The sequence below is a fragment of the Macaca nemestrina genome, chromosome 14 (genome assembly GCF_043159975.1).
Source record: "Macaca nemestrina isolate mMacNem1 chromosome 14, mMacNem.hap1, whole genome shotgun sequence".
In the NCBI taxonomy this organism is placed as follows: domain Eukaryota; kingdom Metazoa; phylum Chordata; class Mammalia; order Primates; family Cercopithecidae; genus Macaca; species Macaca nemestrina.
Window position 1 is genome coordinate 2,324,506 of NC_092138.1, and position 12,362 is coordinate 2,336,867.

Sequence of the window (12,362 nt, forward strand, 5' to 3'; positions counted from 1 at the left end):
CGTGTGGCCAATTCAACCCACTCAATTTAACATAGTTGGAGTTAGTAAAGCCGCTGAAGTATATCAAAGTAGTTATATTTTGCATCACGGGCCCAGTGGACAACCTGGGACTATTCAACCAATTATAACTTCTGTACCTATAAATTTATGGGGGAGAGGTTTATTACAACAATAGGGAGCACAAGTTCTAATTCCAGAAGAATTATATAGCCCTCAAAGTCAACATATGATGGATGAAATGGGGTATGTCCCTGGTATGGGACTAGAAAAAAATTTGCAAGATTTGAAAGAACCACTTCAAGTGGAAAGAAAAAGTTCCTGCCAAAGATTAGGATATCATTTTTGATGGTGGCCATTATTAAGCCTTCAGAACCTATACCTTTAAAATGATTAGCAGATAAGCCAATTTGGATAGAACAATGTCTGCTAAGTAAAGAAAAACTGGAGGCTTTAGAAAAATTAATTACTGAACAATTAGAAAATGGGCACATAGCTCCAACATTTTCCCCTTGGAATTCTCCTGTTTTCATAATTAAGAAAAAATCAGGTAAATGGAGAATGTTAACTGATTTAAGACCAATCAATTCAGTTATACAACCTATGGGAGCATTACAGCCAGGATTGCCTTCTCCTGCTATAATTCCAAAAAATTGGCCTTTAATAGTCATAGATTTAAAACACTGTTTCTTTACTATCCCTTTAGGTGAGCAAGACTGTGAATGGTTTGCATTTACAATTCCTGCAGTAAACAACCTACAGCCTGCTAAGCATTTTCATTGGAAAATGTTGCCACAAGTCATTTTAAACAGTCCAACAATTTTCCAGACGTATGTAGGGCAAGCAATTGAACCTACTAGTAAAAAATTTTCACAGTGTTACATTATTCATTATATGGATGATATACTTTGTGCTGCCCGCACTTGAGAAATATTACTCCAATGTTATGATCACTTGCAAAATTCAGTTTCTCATGCTGGTTTAATTATAGCTCCTGACAAAATTCAAACTACTCCTCCCTGCTCCTACTTGGGGACCTTAGTAAATGACACTACCATTGTGCCGCAGAAAGTAACCGTATGTAGAGATCAACTGAAAACATTAAATGACTTTCAAAAATTACTAGGGGATATTAATTGGATACAACCTGCTCTAGGCATTCCTACCTATGCCATGAGTAATCTGTTTTCTATCCTTAGAGGAAATCCTAGTCTCACGAGCCCTCGGCAATTAACAAAGGAGGCAGAGGCAAAGTTAAAACTAATTGAGAAGCAAGTCTATAAAGCTCAAATAAATAGAATAGATCCAGAGAAGACTCTAGATTTGCTAATTTTTTCAACTTAGCATTCACCTACTGGTGTTATTGCCCAAGAACAGGCCTTAGTAGAGTGGCTTTTTCTTCCACATAGTAATTCATGGACTCTAACTCCTCATTTAGATCAAATTGCTACTATGATAGGGATTGGGAGAACTCGGATTGTTAAATTATATGGATATGATCCTGGAAAAATTATTGTCCCTCTCACGAAGGCACAAATACAGCAAGCTTTTATAAATAGTCATACTTGGCAAACCCATTTAGCTGACTTTGTGGGTATTCTTGATAACCATTTTCCTAAAATGACACTGTTTCCGTTTTTAAAATTAACTAATTGGATTCTCTCTAAAATAAATTTAAACCAATTGAAGGTGCTGACAATGTTTTTACAGATGGGTCTAGTAATGGTAAAGCTTCTTATTCTGGCTCGAAAAGTAAAGTTTTCCAGACGCCCTATACTTTGGCTCAAAAAGCAGAACTCATAGCTGTAATTGAGGTATTGACTGCTTTTGATATGCCTACTAATGTGATTTCTGATTCTTCATATGTGGTTCATTCCACACAGTTAATTGAAAATGCTCAGTTACAATTTCATACAGATGAACAACTGATGACTTTATTTACCCAATTGCAAACAGCAGTTAGAAGCAGAATGCACCCTTTTTACATCACTCACATTAGGGCTCATATACCTTTTCCAGGACCTTTGACTGAAGGGAATCAAATGGCTGATCACCTGGTAGCTAATGCAATACCTAATGCTAGACACTTTCACAATTTAACCCATGTTAATGCCTCTGGTCTCAAACGCAGATACAGCATTACCTAGAGAGAAGCTAAAGCTATTATTCGACAATGCCCAACTTGCCAAATGGTACATTCCTCATCTTTTTCAGGAGGAGTTAATCCTTAAAGATTGGAACCTACCTCTCTTTGGCAAATGGATGTAACACATATTCCCTCATTTGGGAGACTAGCTTATGTACATGTATGTGTGGACACCTTTTCTCACTTTGTCTGGGCTACATGCCAATCAGGAGAGCCTTCTGCCTGTGTTAAACATCACTAGCCAAGCTCTAGCTACATATTTATCTATGTGGAATATTAAAAACATTACTGGTATCCCATACAATTATCAAGGACAAGCCATAGTAGAAAGAAAGAATCTCTCCCTAAAACAGCAGTTGCAAAAGCAGAAAGGGGGGAAATAAGAAATATGGAACCTTACAGATGCAACTGAATATAGCATTATTAACTTTAAATTTTTTGAGCCTGCCTAAAGACCAGATGCTATCAGCAGCTGAACAGCATCTACAGAAATCAGCTGCAAAGACAGAAGCAGAAAAATGGATTTGGTGGAGAGATCTGATAACAAAAAGTTGGGAAATAGGTAAAATAATAACTTGCAGTAGAGGTTATGCTTGTGTTTCTCCAGGCCAAAATCAACAGCAGATCTGGATACCACCTGAAACCTTATCATGAGCCAGATGCTGAGGAAGAGATTCTGGGAGGATCCTGAGGACCCCCCGGTGGCAACCATGTTGAGACTGACGCTGAGGAGGACCCCAACTGTCACGAGCAACACCCATCGAACCCACCCGGGGACAGATCAAGAAGCTGTCACAGATGTCAGCAGAAGAAAACCTGAGGAAAGTGGGACAACCAGTCACAATGAGTAACTGAATGGTAGCTATGATAGCAGTGATCACCACTGCTGTGAGTATTCCTTCAACAACGGCTGACACAGAGAGCAATTATACTTGTTGGGCATATTTATCAATCTTAGCTGGTAATAATGCCTACATGTAATCACTCTATGACACAGTTACACATGCTTTCTGATCTCAGTATTTACCATAATAAATCTGCTCCTATAATTGAGGCATACCGCCCCAAAAAACCTATTTGTAAACAAAATTGAACCTGGCCAGAAAAAATGAACGTACTGGTTTAGGAAGATTGCACTGCAAAACAGGCAGAGGTGCTGCACAACAATTCCTATGGAATCATTATTAATTGGTCCCCTAAGGGGATGTTTAGCTTGAATTGAACCTCTCAGTCTGCGTGGCACGGCCACACTATGTTCAGCTGCTCTGAACAAAATGGTGAGATGGTAGAAATGATAAGAAGTACGGCAAGAGTTCCTATTATCTGGAACCATGGCGGTATAGTGCCACCTCAACCTCAAATGATATGGCCCTTTGTAGGAGCTAAACATAAGGATTTGTGGAAACTATTAATAGCTCTTAATAAGATCAAAATTTGGGAAATAATAAAAAAGCATCTAGAAGTACACTCTACAAACTTGTTTTTGGATATAGCAAAATTAAAAGAACAAATATTTAAAGCATCCCAGGCACACCTGACCTTAATGCCAAGAACTAGAGTGCTTAAAGGAGCTGCAGACAAATTGGCAGCTAGTAACCCATTAAAATGGATAAAAACACTTGGAAGCTCCGTGATTCCAATGCTGATTGTGCTTTTAATCTGTGTTGTTTGTCTTTGTATAGTCTGCAGATGTGGATCCTGACTTCTGCTAGAGGTAGCTCACCACGACAAAGCTGCCTTTGCTTTTATCAATTTGCAAATCAAATAAGGGGGACATGTTGGGAACAGGTCCCCCCAAATCTGGCCATAAACTGGCCCCAAAACTGGCCATAAAAAAAAATCTCTGCAGCACTGTGACATGTTCGTGATGGCCATAACGCCCATGCTGGAAGGTTGTGGGTTTACCGGAATGAGGGCAAGGAACACCTGGCCCACCCTGGGTGGAAAACTGCTTAAAGGCGTTCTTAAACCACAAACAATAGCATGAGCGATCTGTGCCTTAAGGACATGCTCCTGCTGCAGATAACTAGCCAAACCCATCCCTTTATTTTGGCCCATCCCTTCGTTTCCCATAAGGGATACTTTTAGTTAATTGAATTATCTATAGAAACAATGCTAATGACTGGATTGCTGTTAATAAATACGTGGGTAAATCTCTGTTTGGGGCTCTCAGCTCTGAAGGTTGTGAGACCCCTGATTTCCCACTTCACACCTCTATATTTCTGTGTGTGTGTCTTTAATTCCTCTAGCGCTGCTGCGATAGGGTCTCCCCAACCGAGCTGGTCTCAGCAATAAAAGCCACTCCAAAGTGAAGGCTCCTTCTAGCCCATGCACAGATATTTGCTTAGTATATAGGCTGACAGCAGTGAACTATGTAAGGGTTTTAAAACAATGGTTTAAATTTTTAGATTTTAAAGATAACTTTTCTGTTTCTTTCATATTTTTCTTTCCCCCAATATTGCTGCATATGCATTTAGCATCGATGCATATTACCATTAAAACATAGGACTCTCAACAAGTCAGAAAGCCACTAGGAGCAGGTGCAGCATTGCCAGGTACTGAAAGGGCTCTTCCTTCCTACTCTTACAATCGAAGCTACTAGTTACCGGCAATCATTTTAAGGAAAAGCTTCTGGATAACGTTTGCCATTCATATCCTCTGTAGGCACTTCTTATTAGCAGTTAGCATGTTTGGCGTCATAAAAAGAGAAAATGCTGGTTATTGATTATCTACTTTTATTAGGGTCTATGGTGTATTTCTTGTGAAATATGATGGTTCTTATTTGCTGATAAATTTTATTTTTTAAATAAAGGTATGAAAAGATATTTTCACAGTGCCAAGCAATATGGTGACGCAGTGGTAATAAAAAATAAACTATGAGGTGCCCTGAAAGTTTCAGGACAGTTTTTAGCTTTAACATAGTGTGCTTGTGCCCTCCAGAGCACTGCAGCATACATATACATGCTATAAACCTTTACAAAATATCATTGGAAAGTTTAATTGTATTTCTTATTCATTTTTTTAAATAGATGTTGTGTCAGTATGTTGCCCAATCTACAGTGCAATGATTATTCAGTGGCACAGTCATAGCATACCACAGCCTGGAAATCCTGGCCTCAAGCAATCCTCCCATGTCAGCCTACCAACTAGCTGGGACTATAGGTGTGTACCTTTGGCTTCATTTTGCAGAATTTGAATATTAAGCATTTAACTTTTTGTCTCATCAATATCTGCTATCTTCAAGAAGGATTGAAACAAAAAATTAAAGGGTTAATATTCAGGAGCTAGGCATGCCTGTAGTCCCAGCTACTCATAAGGCTTAAGCGGCAGGATCACTCAAAGCCTAGCATAGGAGGCTGCAGTGCACTGTGATTGTGCCTGGAAATAGCCATTACACTCCAGCCTTGGCAACATACTGAGACTCTGTCACTTTAAAAAATGGTAAAACTAAATACATGTAAAAGAAACAGGGGGTCGGCGTGGTGACTCATGCGTGTAATCCCAGCACTTTGGGAGGCTGAGGCAGGCGGATCACGAGGTCAGGAGATTGTGACCATCATGGCTAACACGGTGAAGCCCCGTCTCTAATAAAAATACAAAAAAATTATACGGATGTGGTGGCGGGCAACTGTAGTCCCAGCTACTCAGGAGGCTGAGGCAGGAGAATGGCGTGAACCCGGGAGGCGGAGCTTGCAGTGAGCTGAGATCAGGCCACTGCACTCCAGCCTGGGCAACAGAGCGAGACTCTGTTTCAAAAAAAAAAGAAAAAAGAAATATAACAAACCTTTCAATGATGCTTTGTAAATATTTGTAGCATTGACACTTCTACAAGTATCAAAGCTTAAAATTACACTAAGCCTTTTGGAATTGTTGTATTTTTATAAAGTGCCCTTTTCTCTTTTGAAGTAGTTCTTTGCAGGGCTTTTATCTGCATTGATCACCAAAAATTATTTTCCAGAGATGTGATAAAGAATAGGATCAATTTTAATGCACATGTAACAAATTCGAAGGAATTGGACCTTAATAGTAGTAGATGATCTAATACATTTTGTTATCCCGCATGTTAACCTGGAGGCAGGTATCATATTTTATGCTCATAAACCTTAGGAACCTTACCTCCTAAAAAAATTATCATTTATGGAGTGCAGAGCTTAGAGATTGAAGTATTGACTGCAGTTTTATTTTCAAAACATAAATGCTACAATTTAGGTGGTTTTTATTTCTCATGCTGACATTAAAAGAAAACCTAATAAACTATTTTAATTAAAATGTGACTAGTGGGCCTGGCACAGTGGCTCATGCCTGTAATCCTGGTACTTCGGGAGGCCAAGGTGGGTGGATCATGAGGTCAGGAGTTTGAGACTAGCCTGACCAACATGGCAAAACCTCGTCTCTACTAAAAATACAAAAATTAGCTGGGCGTGGTGGCACACACCTGTAATCCCAGCTACTTTGGAGGATGAGGCAGGAGAACGGCTTGAACCTGGGAGGCGGAGGTTGCAGTGAGCTGAGATCACGCCAGTGCACTCCAGCCTGGGCGACAGAGCAAGACTCTGTCTCAAAAAAAAAAAAAAAAAAAAAAAAAGGGACTAGTGTGTTTATATGTGTTTATAACTCTTCTGTTCACATAGTGTTACATCTCTGCCTACCTTAAATGATTCAAGTCAGTCTTGATGTGTCTTAAAGCATTTTTATAAGTTGCCTTGACCATTCACAAGTTGGTTTAATCCATGCCACTATTTAAGACATAATATTTGTTTTCTCTGGCTTAAGCTCTTTTCAATTTTAAGATAATTTATTACACTTAAACTCACTCTCTGGCCACAGTACTTAGTGGCATAGTGCATTAGATGGCATCTTTGAATAGTTGGTTATTGTGTCTGAGAGGAAAAAGTACATTTGAATATAAAATTAGGTCAATACACCAAAGAGAAAGGATTCCCAGGAATAGTGCAGAATTAGACCAAAGGTGTTTGAGGTTTTCAAACAGTTACACAGAAAAAAGCATGGAAGTACAGAAAGTAGAATTAAAGTTGCTATACAGAGGGTGGCTTAGACCACATAATTTGACTTTAGCACACCGCTTTCAAGCTTACATTTTAGTTAAAAATATATCTAATCACTGTTAGTTTTTTTTTTTTTTTAGAACTAAGAGTCTAGCCACTCAGCTTCAGTGATTCTCACTAAACCCTAATAATATTGGTATATTTTCATCTACTTTAATTCTTTAGTACCTAAGAAAAAATCTTTAAATAACTCATCACCTCATCTTGATAAATTGCAGACTAGAATCAGTGATCTGACTTAAAAGAAAAAGTCTATCATGAATCCCTGTTTACAAGATGCTTTGCACCATATAATATGCAATAACTAAGTAGAGGTCCTGATATATATGAGTGGTCAAAGGTTTAAAAACCAGTTTGAGAGAGGGGCACTGGACATAAACCCATGACTTCAAGAGTAAGTCAGGGCTGGGTGTGGTGGCTTATGCCTGTAATCCCAGCAGTTTGGGAGGCTGAGGCAGGCAGATTACTTGAGAACAGCAGTTCAACACCAGCCTGGCCAAGGTGGCAAAACCCCATCTCTACTAAAAATACAAAAATTATCCAAGCATGTTGGCATCTGCCTGTGGTCCTGACTCCTTGGGAAGCTGATTCACGAAAATCACTTGAGCCTGGGAAGCAGACGTTGCAGTGAGCAGTGATCATGCCTGCACTCCAGCCTGGGTGACAGAGCGAGACCTTGTCTCAAAAAAAAAAAAAAAAAAAAAAAAGAAGGCCGGGCGCGGTGGCTCACGCCTGTAATCCCAGCACTTTGGGAGGCCGAGACGGGCGGATCATGAGGTCAGGAGATCGAGACCATCCTGGCTAACAAGGTGAAACCCCATCTCTACTAAAAATACAAAAAATTAGCCGGGCGTGGTGGCAGGCACCTGTAGTCCCAGCTACTCGGGAGGCTGAGGCAGGAGAATGGCGTGAACCCGGGAGCTGGAGCTTGCAGTGAGCTGAGATCGCGCCACTGCACTCCAGCCTGGGCCACAGAGCCAGACTCTGTCTCAAAAAAAAAAAAAAAAAGAAAAAAGAAAAAGAAAAAAGAAAAAAGAAAAAAAAAAGAGTCAGTAGAATAAGGACTACTAACATTGCTTTCCCCTTTGGCTTGAATTCTAGAAGGCAATATAATCATTTTGATAAATGGAAAATTGGGTCAATTTAGAATAAGAATATAAATGTGATGAAAGTGGGCAGGTTCTCCAAAACTAAGTTGCTAGTAGGGTGGTAACTATGGCAATTTTCTTAGAGTTTGATATCCGGGAAAGATTTGCTGCCTAACATAAGACTATGAAAAAGATTATCTGACTACCAAAGCTCAAATTTACTTTCATTTTTAGGGTTATTTCCACTTTTGTAATACAGACACCAGTGAAATTTTCTCTGGTATTGTGTGAACTAAAACTTTTACCTCTTCATTACAAGGAAAAGACAATAGATCACTATCCATCAATACAAAAGAACAAGCTACGAAAACATGGATGACCTGGACCTGTGACAGACTAAATGGCACTGTGTTTGACTCGTGGATCTGACACAAACTAAGTGGGTCTGGATAATTCACGGACACTCGCAGGTCCAATCTCTTAATAGTTTCAAATGAGTCACAAGTAGATGACCATAAATACCTTTCGTGAACCATCACTGTGGAATTCTGTGAGGTTAAGATATCAAGACTAGTGTGACTAGTGTCACATGTGGTTATGGACAGGTGTGAGAGCAGTGCAGTGTCTCTCAAGAGTGGGAGTTTTTAGAGATGGAGGAAACAGGATTTCCACCCTCTGCCTGCTTACCTCTTACCCATAGACCTCCCCACAAGCTCTCCATTGAAGTGGCCTCCTGTCTCCCCTTGGTCTTCTCAAAGCAGGTTCAGGCATTCCACTGTCACAGACGCTTGTGGTTTCCAGAGATAGTGACATCACCAGATCCGGCTCATTCTGGCACTGTTTCTGGCTGTGCTTCCTGCTGTCTGGGCTCTTCTGCCTCTGCTCCGAAGCTCTGGAGAGTAGTAAGGTCAGAGGGGTGCTCTCTTTCCGGGAAAGATTCCTGTTCCCAGGGGCTCCCTGCTTCCTAATTCGCAAGAGCTGCTTTGCTTTCCTGTGAAATTATTTCTTGGAAGCTGGAACCAAGGGCCCGGGAAACGAATTTTAGGGACATAAACCTGGCCCTCTGGAATTCAATACATTGGGCTGAAAACATAGACAGCTTGGTAGTGAGTGGCTAAGAGCCTTCGTGTGACCCAAGGGATCTGACCAGACCCTACCAGAAAGCCTAAAATATATCTGACACAAGGTAAGGTTCTACCCACATTCACTTCCCATTATATCCCTGTGTATTTTGGGTCGTGTCACTGCTCAGTGCCGTAAAGACTGCAGGACTGGTTTTAGGCAGGTGTGATATTCGACAGCACCTGAGATCGGAAATAAATCACACCTGTCCTTGAACCTAAATTTCCTCACTGCTAGCTTGTGACCTGGGCGCACTGCTCCACCAACCTGAACCTCGGCTGTTACTTTTAATGCAGACGGCTATACCGGCCTCAGAGTGCCTGTGAGGTTTAGGTGAGTCATCCAATGAAAAGAACAAAGTGTCTTCTAATACAGCAGCAGCTGTCACTCACTCGGGGTTTAGTAACTGCACTTGGCTGTTTGCTTTACAGGTATGACTTAACTAAGTTTCAAAACAACGCCATGAAGCAGGCATTAACACCGTCATTTTCAGGCGAGAAACCTTTTACCCGGTTCCTGCCCTCGTCCCCGCTTACAGGTGACACAGCTGGAATTTACCCAGCTCTTTCGCTCTCCACACCTCGGGGTCTCGCCACAGACCTGGCGCCCACGAGTTCTGGCACTTTGGTCAACGTTTATAAACGGGCTCTCCTCTGCCGCAGCGGGCATGGGCTTTTCTCAAGGTTCGCACTGAGCACCTGTTCCTAAAGGGGGTGCAGCCGCACCTGCGTCCCCGGGACCTCTAGCGTGGGGGGGTCGCCCCTGGGGTCCACCCTGGCTTCCCGTTCCCACCCTCTGAATCACAAGCCCAATTCTCACTAGAAGTTGACAGGCTGTGGAGAGACCCGGTCTCCCCGCGTCCCACTTCACGTGCGCACCTTCCCGACTCGCGACACCCAAAGGCCCCGGGACCACCTCCCTGCCCGAGCCCGGCGGGAAGCAACGAGCTAAGCTTGCGCATGCGCAGATGTCATCCAGAGGACCCGTTCCTAGTGTGGCACGCGAGCGATCAGGATTGAAGACTACGTTTCCCAGAAACCTCCACGCCACGACTTACTTTGCAGCGTTTTCTCTATTGGATGACCGGAAGACGTCCCTGACAGCCTCGCCTGCCCAGGTTCAGCCAGAGCCCCTAGAAGTTATCCGTGAAGTTTGAACTTTGCTGGCAAATACAGTGCGTGGTTCTCCATCAAATCCCGATTGGAAAAACAGCTGCCAAATACGTTGGAAACAATTTGAGAAATTTGGATGTGTACTGGCAATTATAAATATTAAAGAACATTGCCGTTATGCTTAACTGTTAAGTGGAATTATATTGGAAAATACTAGTTTTTATAAAGACATGCACAGGGAAGCATTTAACATTGACAGGATAGTTAATTCACTTTACAATTTTTCAGCAAAAACTAACAAAGCGAATATGGCAAAAGGTTAACTTTTCTTACATCAAGGACATGCATGACTATAGACAGATGCTCATTTTACCGTTTCCTACGTTTCTGGGTGCTTACACATTTTTCAATACAAAGGAAGAAAGAAAGAAAAACAAGGATACTCCCTCCATCAATTTGCCTTTTCAACTCAAAGCAGCTCCTAGATGTCAAGGTACATACAAATCTGTCTTGGGAAGAAGGCTGTGAAATGTGATTGCACACGTAGCACAGCATTACTATAGAAGAATAGTACCTGTGACCCTGACCAACAGGGTTTCAGGAAAGGGGAACAAAAGAAAAGAAAAACACACACCTTCAAAAATACATAATAAATGAAAATACGCACAACGCAAAACGAGAAAAAATGGCTATGGCCGGGCGCGGTGTCTCACGCCTGTAATCCCAGCACTTTGGGAGGCCAGTGCAAGCGGATTGCCTGAGTTTGCTACCAGCCTGCGCAACACGGTGAAACCCCGACTCTATTAAAATAGAAAAAAAATAGCCAGGTGTGGTGGCGCGCGCCTGTAGTCCCAGCTACTCGGGAGTCTGAGGCAGGAGAATTGCTTGAACCCGGAACTCCGTCCCCCCCTCGCCAAAAAAAAAAAAGAAAGAAAAAGAAAAGAAAAATGGCTATCAAGCAAATCATGGATCTCCCAGAGATGTCCCCACTTAAACCTTACATGAGCACCTGTTGATTTTTTTTAACCAAACCAGGGAAATACGGTCATAATATCGTGGGAACATCTTTTTACTAAATTATACATATTGAGCATTCATCCGCTCAATATTATTCCGTAACATCAATACTTTCTTCCGTGAGATGATAAATGTAAATAGTAGAACCTATTCACCCGAGGATTGGTCACGAAGTCAGTGCGATCCGGGTGAACACACGCGTGAAGCTTTGCTTCCCAGCAACCTTCCCGGGGGACGTGGGGGAGGGCACATCCCCAGGTGGCGCGGCGCGAGGACAGGGGCCCTGACCTCTGGGTCTTGGCGGGGCACACAGGAGCCCGGCTTCGGGGTGCTTAGCGGGGCGAAGCCGCTCCCGGACCCGCGTGGCTCCAGCCTCCCGGGGTACCTCGCGGAGCGGCTGCCGCGAGCGCCCTGCCCCGCCGCTCCCTCCGCGCGCCCCCCGCCTGGCTCTGCCAAGAGTGAGGGCTTCCCCATACGCCCGCGACCGGGCGTGTCCCCCCGCTTCGCTCTGCGAGGTCTGGGGGCCCGGTGGGCTGGGGTTCGGGCGGGGTCCGTTCCTTGCGGTCCGAAGTCTTCAGGCAATTTCCAGGCAAAGTCCCGGGACAGCGGGAAAGGAACTGGTCTCCCTGCCTGGGATCGTTTCCGGCGGAAGTGCCCCTTCATCGGACGGAATTTTCCGTCTGTGCAAAAATGAAGCTTACTCGGTATCATGTGTGCTTTTTTGGGGGAAGGACAAAATAATAATAAAAAAAGACTTATTTTTTATAAACAACTTAATTGGCTTATTAATACTCAAATCCCTTGCTTCTGTTTT

The 12,362-nt window shown here is 42.6% G+C and overlaps 1 long non-coding RNA gene across 5 annotated transcripts in view; it reads right to left on the bottom strand.

The window, feature by feature from the left end:
* Positions 1 to 12,137, bottom strand: part of LOC139358066 (uncharacterized) — a 39,483-nt gene extending 27,346 nt beyond the window's left edge. For 2 of the 5 annotated variants that reach the window (XR_011612291.1, XR_011612292.1), the window contains exons 1-2: positions 10,239 to 10,378; positions 8,985 to 9,189 (exon numbers count right to left, since the gene is read on the bottom strand). This is a non-coding gene — a long non-coding RNA (uncharacterized lncRNA). Of the gene's footprint in view, positions 1 to 8,984; positions 9,190 to 10,238; positions 10,389 to 10,476; positions 10,632 to 11,703 lie in introns of those variants that run through there. The other 3 variants (XR_011612293.1, XR_011612295.1, XR_011612294.1) reach the window with 3 other exon arrangements.
* Between the last annotated feature and the right edge of the window lie 225 nt (positions 12,138 to 12,362).